The 14666-nt window shown below is 42.0% G+C and overlaps 1 protein-coding gene across 1 annotated transcript in view; it reads left to right on the top strand.

The window, feature by feature from the left end:
* Positions 1-14666, top strand: part of BAALC (brain and acute leukemia, cytoplasmic) — a 22312-nt gene that overhangs the window by 209 nt on the left and 7437 nt on the right. The gene's annotated exons all lie outside the window — the stretch shown is intronic.

Here is a 14666-nt window from a genome sequence, read left to right as displayed (position 1 = left end):
GCGGGGGAGGGGGCAAGGCTGTAACAGCCGTGCCTGTGTTTGGAGATACACAGCGAGTGTGTATAGGTGTGCCTATCCACCTATCTGTCCGCTCTGCCTGCTTCTCGGAGAACGTCTTTTTCTACCCCCCCCCCGCCAAAAAAAAACCAAACCCAAAACCAAAATGTAGACGCCGAAGTCTGCGCTTAAAAACCCCGTGGGCTCGCCCCGGCAGCACGGTGCGCCGAGAGCATCCGCCGCTGCCGGCCGGCCCCGCAGCTCCCGGGCAGCGCGCCGAGACCGGCCGGCCGCGCCCCGGGCTTGTCTCGGGAGAGCTTGTTCGGGACCGAGAGACCCTCCCGCGGCCGCGCTCGGCTGTGGGAGAGAGCGTGTAAATGCCGCCAGCGGTGTAGTCACGTCACCAGCAGGGAAGAGGACTTGGTCTTTGAGGCTCTTGCTGGGGAATGCGTGGCTTTTTCTGCAGAAGTCGTTTAGGAAATAGGTTTAAAATAAGGAAGAGGTGGTGGTATGCCAGCCTTCTTCCACGCTGCCTCCGGTTAGGATGATACACAGAAAAGAAAACTGATCGGATGGCGGGCTGCACAGGAGCTGACCTACAAGTTTGAATTTCCCAGTTCAGTTCTTGTCAGCGTGGTACGTTCTCAGCTGTGCACCTCAGGTATTTCGGTAGGGACAGACATGGGAAAGGGAATGAGGAGCTCTGATCTGACGTGGGGTTTAAAATGTTCTCGGAATTATTATGTATTGCAGCGGTGCTTAGAAATCTCACTCTAGGGCCAGAAATCCATCGTGCTCGGTGTTGTACAAACACAACATGAAAATGGTCGCTGTCCCAGAAAGATTATAATTTGCATATAATGAAGTAAATGCCTACAGGCAGCTTCAGAGGAAAAGAAGTAGCTTTGCAGACTTTTATAGCGAGCTACAAAGCACCAGGAAGAAATCATGAAAGTGTAGGGGTGAAAATCTAGAAAGGTGAGCATCACAGGCCAGCTGGAATAGGGAGATGATGACTGTGCTGACCGAAACACGATGGGGAGGGAGCGGTCATAAAGGGTCTATGTTGTACTCCTGAAGGCTAAAGAAAGGCTTTGTAGTAATCACATGTGAAATTATGAGAATTTGAAGGTGAGTCGGTATATGAAATGCTGTATTAAAGAAGATTATGTAAGGAATTTAAAGAGATTCAAGGCGATACTGGCCACTAAGCTTGAATGACAGCTGACAGTCTTGTCTCCAGCAATGAAGGCTAAACACGGGGAGCGTTACCTCTGTACCCAGGCTTAGCATTATCTTAGCCATGTTTACTTTGAGTTGGTGCCTAAACATCATAAACAGAAGCCAGATAGTCCAAGATCTGATATTGAATAGGAGATGATAAAGAGGTAGATCAGTTAGTATTCTTCCTAGAAACATGCGATAATTCGATTTGTGTTTACAGATGAGAATACCAGAGATAAGGAGAAGAGGACAACACTCAAGTCCAATAGAGACTGATTAGGGTAAGAGAAATTCTTTACAAGAAAGCCTTGCAGAAGAGATTAGAGAGGAGGGGAATGAGGAGAGGACAGACTAGTACAAGGAACAAAGGAAGGACTGGCAGGACTTCAGGAAGGGCGAGATTTGCCCTTCAACACAGCCGTGGTGGCAGCAGCTTAAGGAACCTGAGGAACACACACTGGTCCCAATTAGTGCCTTGAAAGTCATGAAGTACTTCATTGAGAGCTGTTGTAGGGTAAGGCTTGAGGTAGGAAAGGAAAGGAATAAGGAGAGGTACTCCAGGGGCTAGAAACAGCACGTTCAGTGGATTTACAGATGAAAGGGAGAGGAAGCAGCAACTGGAGGGGCAAATGAGGTCAAGTATGGGTTTAAGACGTGAAGAGGAAAACATGCCTTTACTGTGAGAATTGAAAACTGCCTAAGAGTGAGAGACAAAAGGGAAGAGTAAGGGAGGGGATAATAGCAGGATGGGGGAGATGAGGAGATGGGACGTGACACTGGCGTAAGTGCAGGTAGATTTCTGTAACTGGGATGTAGAAAGGGAGGAGGCAGCCAGGGAAGGGGGGACCAGCCAAAGGCAGCTGGGGAGAAGAGGATGAAGTTGTTCTTTGTCGTTTTTCGCTTGGAATAAATTGGTGAAATTCTGTGAAGAGAGAGAAGTGGAGGCAGGATGAAGGAAAGATTTCAGGAAAAAGCCAAAAGCGTTAAAAGGAAAGAGGGGTAAATCACTCAGGGATGAAAGAATGTATGGTATACAGGATCAGCAAGCATATCAGTGAGGAAAGGGTTAGTAACTACTGTGTATTGACCTTAGTAATCTCATCCCACCCCAAAATTTCATTATATCCATCTCCTTCTGTCAGCCAGCATATTTAGCTTTCTGTGTCTGCTCTCATTGGAACTATATGTGTGTGTGTAGCCAAATGTTTGTATCTTTACTAAAGCATTTTGAAAGCTAAAATATTACTAAATTAAAAAGGAAGTCATGAGGTTTTTTAATTTTCCCTTCGCTTTTCCTTTCTTCCTATTTCAGCTGACCCTTCCTTAGAATATTTGTTCACTTCCCTACTTGATTTTTTACATCCATTTTAATAATGAATATTGCAATCTCCCTATTTTTTACAGGAAGACATATAGGACAATATCCGTTGTTACACTATAGCTAAAATAAGACAGACAACTTTTCCTAGGTTCATGACAAGTCACTGAGAGCCACAAATATAGGTGGTAGCAACTTGTTGCAAGTACACTGCTGAGGCTTTGACAATGATGAACAGGGTAAATAACTGATACGGGTGAAGAAGGGTAGAAAAGTAATAAGTACTTCATGAAGCATTGCAGGTGGTGAAATTGAAAGACAACTTCTAGAAGATAAGCGTACGTACTGTTCATAGGGCAAGCGGCTTCCACGAGGGAGGAAAAACCGCAAGACTCGCAGAGAGCCCATACAATAGAGCAGTTTCTCTTAAGAACATCCATTGCTATGTGACCGAAGAACTTTTCACAGGATTCAGCTACTGTGTAGGCTATAGCTGGGGAAAATAATAGACTACATTTCTGCTTAGTAACCGTTCCTTGATCCTTGCAACCCTTTGCACAAATTGCCTTCTCTTTAGAGGGTCTGATTCAGCTAAGTGGAAGCGTTAGCACAAGTAATGACTTTCTGGGGAAGTAAGAATCTGCAGGAGCAGGCAAGTCCCCAGGGCAGTCACCATGGGTTACAAGCGAACTGCAGGGAAAAGGCTGAACTAACAAAAACTGCACAAAACCTGTCAAGTATTTCGGAACACGTTTGCATAGCCTGCTGTGTTACATTGGGATACCTGGCCGATATATATGTATATATGTGTAGGCTAGTAACTTAAGATGCATAATGTCCCGCCAGAAACCACTACTGTAAAAGTGCTTTATAAACCCATTCAATATTGACTATAACAAAATTTTTGTTTGTTTTAAAGCAGGCTTTAAGCCATCTGATTTCTATTTCTTTCCATTTTTCAGTGACTAAGCTGCTGTATTCAATTATTTTTTCTTTATTATACTTGAAAGTGCCTCAGAGTGGATAAAGCAGCATGTCGCCTTGTGGTCAGAGACCTTACAAACACAGTTTACTTCATGGGCTGCAAACGCCTTAGGACAGGATCTCTCCTTACTGTTTTCCAACAGCCACCAGCACACTAGGACCCCAGTCTTGGCTGGAGATTGTTACTGAAATGCAAATAAAAATAATTAATTTTTAAATGATGTAGCAATCAAATGAAAAAGAATTCTCTTGTATCAGAACTGAAAAGCGGCATATTGATTGCTTCAGGGCTCACTTGTTCAGTCCCTCAACTAATAAAACATTTGTTTATTTTTTATCATTACCTGACTCACAGTACCAGCTAAGCCTTTAAAAACAGACAAGTGTTTTTTCTTCTTTGTACCTTGCACTATTTCTATAGTAAAGACGTTTTTCCTGAAGCATATTAAAGAAAAAAATTATCCACGTTTCACACAGACTCACCTGATGCACTTGGGAGAAAAACTTCCTCATGGTATCAGCAAACGTACCTGCAGTCAGTGGTCTGCCGGGAATGAAATCTGCGATTTAGGATCAGTTCATCCCCTAGTGAAGACATTTGCAAAATAGCTACGAAATGGGGTAGTAGAATCGAGTCCTTTGTAAAATAAATAATGAAAATCAGAGGAATACAGGAGAAGTTTTATCACACTCTAGCAATCTGGCTGGCTAACAGTTTGTCTTGCATAGTTGCCTGTAATATAGTTGCGCATTTATGAATAATTCTTGCTCTTTTCTCCGGGGTTAAATGGCTGGCTTATGCTGCTGCTCTACTATTTTCTGATCGCTGACAGCTGTGGGAAGTTTTATGGACCAGGTTCATCTTTGCAGCTAGGCTCTAGCCAAGACTCAGCATGCAGAATACGGGGTTTCAGAGGTAACCTTTCACAGAGAAGTTTTTGAAAATCAATTTTCCATCCTTTACAGTAGGAGGACTGGAAGCAGCCGCAGCCGACAAGCAGGGCTGTGCGAGCGCCAGTTGCCATAACAACAGGGACTGGTGCTGGCTGGGACCACAGCTGCAGTCATCTGCTCTTTCATTTACCAGGTATACATAAAGTTAAAAGCTTAACAAAAATGAATAAGCAAGCATCAGGTTGTAAATTAAGAACTTGGTGCAGCAGATGGTTTCTTGTAAATCGGGCTGCAGAGAAGTGTTTAATAAAAAATCTATTTTAGGTTAAGAGCCAAAGAGGGATCACTTTGGCTAGTGCATAATAAGGGTGTATCAGGATCTCTTTGTGCTCTTATGCCCATTTACTACTGTTCTTTTATTAACGGGTTGGTTCAAAATCTGCTATGTTTAAGAAACAATTATAGCAGTGATTCTGACGTGATATTTTCAGGAGATAACCTCATTATCGTTCAGAATTACAGTAAAAGTGAATAAATACAGCCTCTTCCTGGACTGTAGACATATTACAGTAATTCCCTATTCCGCCTTAGTCCAGACCTTGGATATAATAATGTATTGGGTTTGCATGGCAAGATTTTGGTAGCGGGGGGGGTTACAGGGGTGATTTCTGTGAGAAGCTGCCAGCAGCTTCCCCCATGTCCGACAGAGCCAATGCCAGCCGGCTCCGAGATGGACCTGCCGCTGGCCAGGGCCGAGTCCATCAGCTACAGTAGTAGTGCCTCTGGGATGACATATTTAAGAAGGGAAAAAAAAAAGTTGCTGTGACACAGAAACTGCAGCTGGAGAGAGGAGTGAGAACATGTGAGAGAAACAGCCCTGCAGACCCCCAGGTCAGTGCAGAAGGAGGGGGAGGAGATGCTCCAGGCGCCGGAGCAGAGATTCCCCTGCAGCCCCTGGTGAAGACCATGGTGAGGCAGGCTGTCCCCCTGCAGCCCAGGGAGGTCCATGGTGCAGCAGTTATCCACCTGCAGCCCATGGAGGACCCCACGCTGGAGCAGGTGGGTGCCCCCGAAGACGGCTGTGACTCCATGGGAAAGCCTGCGCTGGAGCAGTCTGTGACTGAAGATCGGCCCATGGAAGGGCCCTGCTCTGGGAGCAGTCTGTGCCTGAAGGACTGCAGCCCGTGGAAGGGACCCACGCTGGAGCAGTTCATGAAGAACTGCAGCCTGTGGGAAGGACTCATGTTGGAGAAGTTCATGGAGGACTGTCTCCTGTGGGAGGGACCCCACGCTGGAGCAGGGGAAGAGTGTGATGAGTCCTGCCCCTGAGGAAGAAGGAGCGGCAGAGACAGTTTATGTTGAACTGACCCCAACCCCCATTCCCCGTCCCCCTGCGCCGCTGCGGGGGAGGAGGTAGAGAAATTGGGAGTGAAGTTGAGCCCGGGAAGAAGGGAGGGGTGGAGGAAGGTGTTTTTTTAAGATTTGGTTTTATTTCTCATTATCCTACTCTGATTTTGATTGACAATAAATTCAATTAATTTTCCCCAAGTCGAGTCTGTTTTGCCCATGACGTTAGTTGGTGAGTGATCTCTCCCTGTCCTTATCTCGACTCTCGAGCCTTTCATTATATTTTCTCTCCCCTGTCCAGCTGAGGAGGGGAGTGATAGAGCGGCTTTGGTGGGCACCTGGCATCCAGCCAGGGTCAACCCACCACAAATGATATGGTATTTGCTAAAGGATCCCATTTTAATATTGTTTCTGGATTTTAATTATATGATCTCTGCCATTTCAGTTGTCACTAGCCTCTGTATGGAGGACAGTACTGAGGAAGCCTTTCTAATCCACCCAAAAAGAGAAGAAAAGAAAAAATAGCAAGTGGGATGTTTCATACAGTAGGGAGAAGAAGCTTTTGCATCTAGTTTTTACCATCTAGCTTTCAGAAAGCAGCCTTCTTATGTGTATCCTCTACTTTGTACACCTACTTCTTCTGTGTTAACATTTACGTGGCTGGGTAACAGACTTCTTAAATGGGGAAAGTGCCTCTGTAGAGTGGGTTTGTGTAGGTGCTTCCATCTGCACAAGAAGAAGATTGGGTTGAAATCCCTCTGAAAATCACTTTCTTAAAAGCATGATTTGGTAGGGCTGTTCTTCAGAGGGTTTCTTTCCGAGTGGCACCTAGTTTTATGTCATACCTCACTACACCTCTGGAAGACCACATAAATAGCAAACCTTGCTGTCAGTTCTGGAAGTACAAACTCAGTACCAAATGTGGAGGTAAACTAAAGCAATGGTAAAGCCCGGAGCCCCTGCTGCTGCAGAGGAGTTGACCGTTCCCATATGCTTTAGGGACTCAGTCAACCTTTTCACAGCAAGTCTGCAGGAGAAGGGTGGGAATTGTTGCGGGATGGAAGGGAAATAACACCGATGCACCACCCAGCTGTATGCCTCCCTCACAAATGGAAAAATAATCATTTTTGCCAGTAAAAAATTACTTTTCTGCAAGGGTTTGAGAAGGACACCTGAGTGATGGGTTTTGTCAATGACAGGTCCTGCCTGCAGGATGCTCGGAAGGCAATTGCTCTGCAAAATTCCTCGTCTTTTTTTTTTCCCCTTTATATCCTGATTCAGGACATTTAAAAATTCTTTTTTCTTTTCCTTAGGAATGAATTTATACTTTCTGGCCAGTTCTAATCCTGTATTTTCCAGTTTAGGAATATATAGTTCAAAACTAACACTTAAAAATGGAATTAGCTTTAAATGAAGATTCCTGCCAATCTCGAAATAGAGGTGTAATGTATTTCATACAGGATACTCAGTTCAGAGTGCAGTTTACCTTATTGCCCATAGATTAAAATTTTCAAAATTTCCACATTGAGCACATACTGCAGTAACCCAGCATTTAAGTGACAGAAATCTGTCTTTTCTATACCTGTAGTCAGGGATAGAAATATATTTTTTAACAGAAATAGAACTGATACTGCTAGTCCCAGTTTTTTTCCTCAGGTATTCCTGCAGTTAAAAATGAAATAAATTGATTACAGTTAAAAAAATCTAAGATTCAGAGTTGTGTTTTATCTTAAATCAAAATACAGTAATAGTTAAGACTCAGAAACTGAATGATTGAAGCCATGAGTTTATTGTAAGGCTTTTTGTTTGACTTGCATAAAGCAGCACTCTTTTCTAGGTTATGCATACAGTATTTTGAAAGCTGTGTGATTGCGTGCGTTTCTCAGCAGTGACCTTGCATGAAAAACATGGCTTGGTGCTTTACTGTACGCAAATAAATAATACATTCCTATCCCAATTTTATTATGTGATGAGTACATGCATAATTACTTCCTTAGACTGTCGCACTGCCTTTTCTCTTCTGTTTAGGAAAAACACAGGTTAAAAGTAAAACAAATGGGCAGGTGGCAGAGTGATGTTTTACCAGTTACCATGGGCAGCTGTAGGCTGCGGGGTAGGATTTTCCATTTTAAGGTTTTCCTGAACCCACCATTGTTTCTGCATTGCTATTTGCTTGACTGAGCCTTAAATTTTAAGCAGCTGATGAAAAAGAAGTAACGTGGAGCTTCTTATTCCTCCTGGAGGACCATGGATTCAGGCTAGCCTGTTCAGGTGGATGCTCGCTACTGAAGAGCAAAATAATCAGCCAATCCTCTAGTGATACAAAAGAAGTTATGCACAGTACAATCGCTCACCACCTGCTGACCGATGCCCAGCCTATCCCTGAGCCGTGGTGCCCCCAGCCAACTCGCCCCAGTTTATATACTGGGAGTGATGTCATATGGCATGGAATGCCCCTTTGGCCAGTTTGGGTCAGCTGCCCTGGTTGTGTTTCCTCCCAACTTCTTGTGCACCCCCAGCCTCCACTGGCAGGGCAGTATGAAAAGCTGAAAAGTCCTTGACTTAGTATAAACATTGCTTAGCAACAACTAGAACATCAGTGTGTTATCAACATTATTGTCATCCTAAAGCCAAAACACAGCACTATACCAGCTACAAAGAAGAAAATTAACTTTATTCCAGCCGAAACCAGGAGAACACTAAATGTGAGTGATAACTTTTTCACATGCGTACAGATATCTTAAGGCAAAGCATTTTATGATCACAGTCATACCGTGAACCAGTTAAGTCATCAGTATCCTTTCATATATTCATACCCTGTAAGGCTGGAAATGTCACCTGGTCATACAGCCCACTGGTCTTCCCTGAATTAATTCCTGTATGGAGCATATGTTTGGGACATTCAGACTTAATTTAGAGCTTTCCAGTGGCTGACATTTTGCTTAAGCCTTTGTAAATTAGGCCAGTACCTAATAAGTCATTGTCAAAATACATGTCTAATGTCTTACCTGGAACCTTTAGCTTCAATTTCCAGCTGCTGAACCATGGTAAGCAAAACTGAAGAGTCATTTCAGCTCAAGTTTCATGTACATTTAGATGCTTTTCATAAGGATTTCTGTTTAGTCTGCCTAAACATTTTGCTGCTCCTCATTATGATTAATTGAAATGATATTATCTACTCATCTTAAAATTCCATGCGTGATTAGCTAGGTAATGAGAATGATAATACTACTTTCCACTTCTGTGCTGGAAATTAGTCTAAACCATAATGAGTGATGTTTCATTACCACATCCTGAAGGAGAAGGAAAGACCATGTGAATGTCTACAAATCTAAGCCACTGTTCAGAACCTGTCTCCAAACAGGGTGGGTACAGTTGTGGGAAGGATGGTTGAAAGAGGGCCAGCAGTCTGCTGCTTGTTTTCCACTTTGCACAGTGCTTTCCTGCAATGGGAGCTTCTTTCTTTGTATTTTCAGGAAAGGGTATAAGACAGGAACTGAGCCAAAAGCAAGCACCTTTGGAAAACAGGCTGACTTGACTTAGTTTGGACAGCCATGATGTTAGGTATTGTGCATGGAGAGTATAATTTTTAAGGTGAATTTTCCACATAGCCTGTGTCTTTGCATGTGGAGAAGCAGATGCCTGCACTGCTTATCCTTCTAAAATGCAGCATTATGGAAAGCACTTCAGAGGTTTTCTATTTCGCTGTTAGTTTTTCACTTTGGAGGAATGAGTGATCCGTTTCTGGCACATCATGTGGCAGTGGTAAGTTGCTTAATCCATTCTGTCTCGTGATTTTCCCAGGAATAAATGTACTCAGCCTTCAGTGTCTTCCACAATGTTGCCAATTCTTATTCCACAATATAGTGAAAATTCAGTTCTTCTTTCCTGTTCCAGTTATTAAAATTTGTATCTTCATCCATCAAACTCTGTTGTCTTTCTGCCATTAAGTCCTCCCCTAGCCCCCTGATTACAATTCTTTCAGGTTTACCTTTCCTATCTTCCCTTCATGGTCAGACCAATTCCTCCTTATTCTGCTTCTGGAGTCTATTTTCCATGTAGTATCCTTTGTCTTGAGCTTAGAAATGATCACACATTGTTAAAAGAGTGTTGCAGTGTGCTTTTTCTATTTGGAATAAATATAAATTTTATATTCTCCTTTCATTTCATAGATGTGGTTGCAACAGTGTTAAGTTTGTTTACAGGCTAGGTATACCATGATTCTGTATCATAATTTGAAATCAAAATATACCAATATGCAAAGATTTAGCATCTGCCTGTACCTGGGAAATTAGGCCATGTAAGGGATATTAAGGTTTGCAGCTCTAATGCTGCCTTTTTTTGTATTCTACTTGTCTGCTAGAATCCTTGAATACTGTCTAGCAGAAAGCTTCATACTATAGTGATAAATCTCATCAGACTTGCAGAGCTATTTATCGTATGCTTATTTATGCATGTGCATGTTAAATTCCAGTTTTAAAACCTTTTAGAAATTCCTTTTATCTAACAAAGAGGAGCCTCTTGCCTCATTTCAAAACAGCAATGGTAAAAGAAGTTTTGAAATACAGAAATCTATAGGACTCTTCTTTGTTTTATGCTCAGAAATGAAGTGGAAGGAAATAGGAAAATAAGCAAACCTGCCAGCCAAAACTGTCGCAAGGCGTAGTGCTTTGTGTCTCAGTTTTGCCAGGACTCCAGTGTGCATATAGTGATTTAAAAGCATTACATATATTCATTGTAAGCCAGTTCTTTTAGTACTGGACATTTAAAACTGTAATCTTAGAGAAGAACATAATTCCACAGGGCTCCCGAACGTGACAAAACCACGGCCAGATGAGGATCTCGTAGTCTGATTTGTCTTCTGCTGTTGGCTATTATCTGAGCCCCACCATTTCGCGTAAATAGAGAATTTCCTCTTATTTATCAGCTACTTCCCTTAGCGCTGAAAGTAAAGCAGGTACCTTCCAAACAGGGAAGAGGCTGTTCGTGCTCCAGGGCAAGCTGAGTTCCAGTCAGCATCCCCTGGAAGTAGGGGGGAAGGCACAGGGCTCCCTCCCGCTTCCCCGCGCCTGCTGCGCGCCAGGGCTCGGCTCAGCCCTGCCTGGCTGGGGTCAGCTCTGGGGGGGCCTGCCGTGCCTGGAGGGCTTCGTGGAAGGAGGACAGGTCTCCTTCCCCTGCCTTTTCCCCAGCCTGTGGGGGAACCGTTTCGACGGCACCTCTGAGGAGAGACTCCACAGAATTCCGCTGGCCTGTGCAGAACGTGGAGAAGATGCAAAGCCATTGTTTTGTTTTGCTTCACTGTCTAAAATTCGTATCGTATTAGAGTTCAGATAAATCATACTGGGTTCTCTGAACATCTAGGCAGCACATTTATTGCGTTACTGCATTTGCCAATTCTATAAATACAAAACTTTTTTTCTGATGACGTTTTCTTGCTGCAGCAGGTCCTCCCCCTGCAGATCTTCTGGATCCTTCGTCCTGGCTTACAAACCCACTCTCTGCTATGTGTGAAAGTTTCCAAATTCTTTCTTGTTAGGGAAAAAAGCTATTTCAGGTTTCCTGAGCATCTGGCCTCATCCCTGAGGCTACTGCTTTGGAGGAAATGACTTAAACGTGACTTCTCTCACAACCTCCACTCCATTCATTTTTGCTAGGATCTGTGCTATGTGTTATTTCTGCAGCAGAAGTACATACCAGCACTCAGGCCCGCAGACACATAGCTTTCCCAAACATGAATAGCTTCAAATCAGGAAAACAGGTATAGGAAACAGGAGTTTCAGTGCTCTCTATACATACTATCACTCTGTAGCTTTAAAAGCAAGAAACTCAGTGATGGTAACAAATACATATTTCCACTGGAAGAAACTGCATGTTGTGATCAACACTGTTCGTTCATCTTTACCGTGAGTTTTCTCAGAGTCCATTTTTACAGTGCAGCATCTTATTATGCAGGCATTTTCTAAAACAGCATCTTATGCATTATTCATGAGATAACAGCCATGATAAATAAAAAAGGGTGTTGCTGAACCAGAAAATTGAACCTTGCTGGTTTGTTTGTAGTCAATTCCAAAGATAAAAATTTAGCATACTAATCAACAGCTACCCACTTTAAACAAATATGTGCTTGTTATTCAGTAGCAGAGCATGTGACAGCACAGGGTCCACTGTACTGGGTCAGATCTATAGCATATTTGGGTCAGAATTCATGTCCAATTTGGGCCACTACCTGCTGCTTTAAAATCAGGTAGGAGAATATTGTGGCAAGCACATGTGGAATAATTTTCTCCACAAAGGTCTGATACTTTTGGCTGAGATTAATTTCACCTCCATACCTCAAGGCTTCATAGCCCTTCCAAATTTCTTGACAGCATTAGCTATTGCAGCCCTGCTACTTTTTGTTAGTCACAGAAACTTTCAGTTCATCTTGGATCTTACTAAGATATTGCTCTTTTGGTGAGGTCTGTGCAAAGAGATCCAGGCAGACCTACTTTTATGCTATCTGTGGTTTGCAAAGTTTCCTGTAGTCCTGATAACTAAGGGCTACCCCTAAATGTTGCTATATGGTTCCTTCTCCCATTCCTGATCATTAGCAAATATATATTAGCTTTCTAATACATAGATAAGGTCTAGCAAAAAGCCTTGAGGAAGTCATACCTTTATCTTTTGTCATGCACAAAACTGACTCCCCTAGTTCTCTTTTTTCCCCTCTGTGCCAGCTGTCAATCCATGACACTATTTTGCTTTTTACTCCAGTTTTCCTTTCACAATCTGAATTAAGTATGTCATTTCCCCCCCTCTTCACACCATCTTTATTTCCGTACTAAAATCTGGTTAGAAAGAGTTAAATATTAAGAGTAAAAATTTCCTCTCCTCTTTATGAGATACTCTCATAAAGGATCATTTGAATTCTTAAGTGTAACCAGGCTGTATGTCTAAAATTGCCATTCCATGTTTTAAATTTTCTTTGACTTCTCTGTGATTAACATCCTATTTACTGAAACAATCTTTTAAAAGCTTTCTTAGACTGCTCCCTCCCCATTTAAATGTTGGGGTTTTTTTAAAGTTATAAAATATGATTTAAGCATGCTTTATTTTGAATGGACATAAGCTTGCAAATCTGTGAGTGACTTTTCAGCTACAATTTTAAGTATCTATCTCCTAAATTACAAAATACTTGAAGGATGCTGCTGTCTGGGAATTTCTGAAAACTCATTCAAAATTCAAAAATTATTAGGTTTGTAGACAAAAAAACACATGCTAGCACATACTAAGAGGTCTCATAGAACATGGTGGGAGATGGGACTTAGTGACTCTTGCTCTTAGAGAAGTGAGGTACAGCCTGCCAGGAAGATAAGTGAGTCAGAGAGGGAGATGTTGAGAGAGAGAAGTTAGGGCATAAGTATGTTAGAGCCAGTAGAGAAAAAAGGGCATCACAGACCGAGTACTGTGAATGCATTGGTGAATTTCCGTCAGATTTCCACGTGGCATTTAGGAACTGAAAGATGCCTTTGAACAGTACAAACAGTTTACTGCCTACAATTCTGTTATGAAGAAAACTTCTGTTCATTAGAAAATGGTACCTGGGATTAATACATGACTTAATAGTCTGAAACACAAAGAATCATGATGATAATAACTATGGTTAATTGATAAAGACAATTTTAGAGAATTAAGGTAACAGAAGCATTGTTGTGTTCAGAGTCTTCCTTCTAAAAACTCATTTTGATGTTTGCTTGGACACACTGAATTTTTCATTACATTTACAGCAGAGAGAGTAGGAGGTTATGCCAGAAAGACCGGAAAAACTTGGTGTCTTACTGGCAGTCTGAATATTCAACATTAGGGTAGACTATTAATTATGAGTAGCAGCAGTTCTTGGAGAGTTAATTTTATTTATACTGTTAATATAAGCTACATAAAAATACCAGTGCCTTTGTTTTTGTGTAGTGACAATTGTCATGTTCTATTCTCTTTGTCCTCTTCTGGGAGTTTATACTACCTTTAATATGCCTGTTGTTCTCCACATAGGATACATCTTTCAGACAGATTTGTCCTGTCTTGCTGGTCTTCATACTTACATTGAGAGGCCTCTGATTTTAGGTAGCTTTCTGTTCATTACATAGTAATATAATTGTAAAACTGTTCTTAAATGCCCTTCTTTTAAATTGTGGAACAGCTAAAACATACCCAGATATCCTAAGGACCGATTTTTAGTTTTGACTGGTAAAATTCAGTAACTGGAATTGATTTTTGTCCATGTCCAAATTTTTCCAAACTTTCATATTTTGGGAAGTTTGAACAAAAGGCAGTACTTTAATGCCAGCATTTTAATGAGGAAAATAAAAAAAAAAACCCACAACAAAAACCTTGGGCAAATTTGGTTTTTCAAAAACCATTCAACTTGTGCATGTGAAAATACACACATTTTTTGATTATTGATCTGCCGTCTCTGATTATTTGAACTGCCATCATTTGGTGTAAATCATCAGACTTTTTCGTGAAAGAGGTTTTAGGAAAAAAGCTCCTTTGTACTAGTCAGTCATATCACATCTTACTCTGGGTCTACAACTCTGTGACACTGTTTTTGCTGTAACACAACTGGAATCTTTGGTGAATCCTGGCTAAATGGACAAAACAAATGTATGTCCCCTGACGTTGGAGTAGTTGGAAGCAATGTGAATATGCCTCCAAAGGATTTAGATAGCTCAGTGTCGTGGTTTAACCCCAGCCAGCAACTAAGCACCACGCAGCCGCTCACTCACTCCCCCCCCATCCAGTGGGATGGGGGAGAAAATCAGGAAAAGAAGTAAAACTCCTGGGTTGAGATAAGAACGATTTAATAGAACAGAAAAGAAGAAACTAATAATGATAATGATAACACTAATAAAATGACAGGGCAATT

Source organism: Haliaeetus leucocephalus, unplaced genomic scaffold, assembly GCF_000737465.1.
Source record: "Haliaeetus leucocephalus isolate CR32 unplaced genomic scaffold, Haliaeetus_leucocephalus-4.0 Scaffold555, whole genome shotgun sequence".
NCBI lineage: Eukaryota > Metazoa > Chordata > Aves > Accipitriformes > Accipitridae > Haliaeetus > Haliaeetus leucocephalus.
Note: the sequence above shows the minus strand (reverse complement) of the source record. Positions and strands in the feature narration are given on the sequence as shown.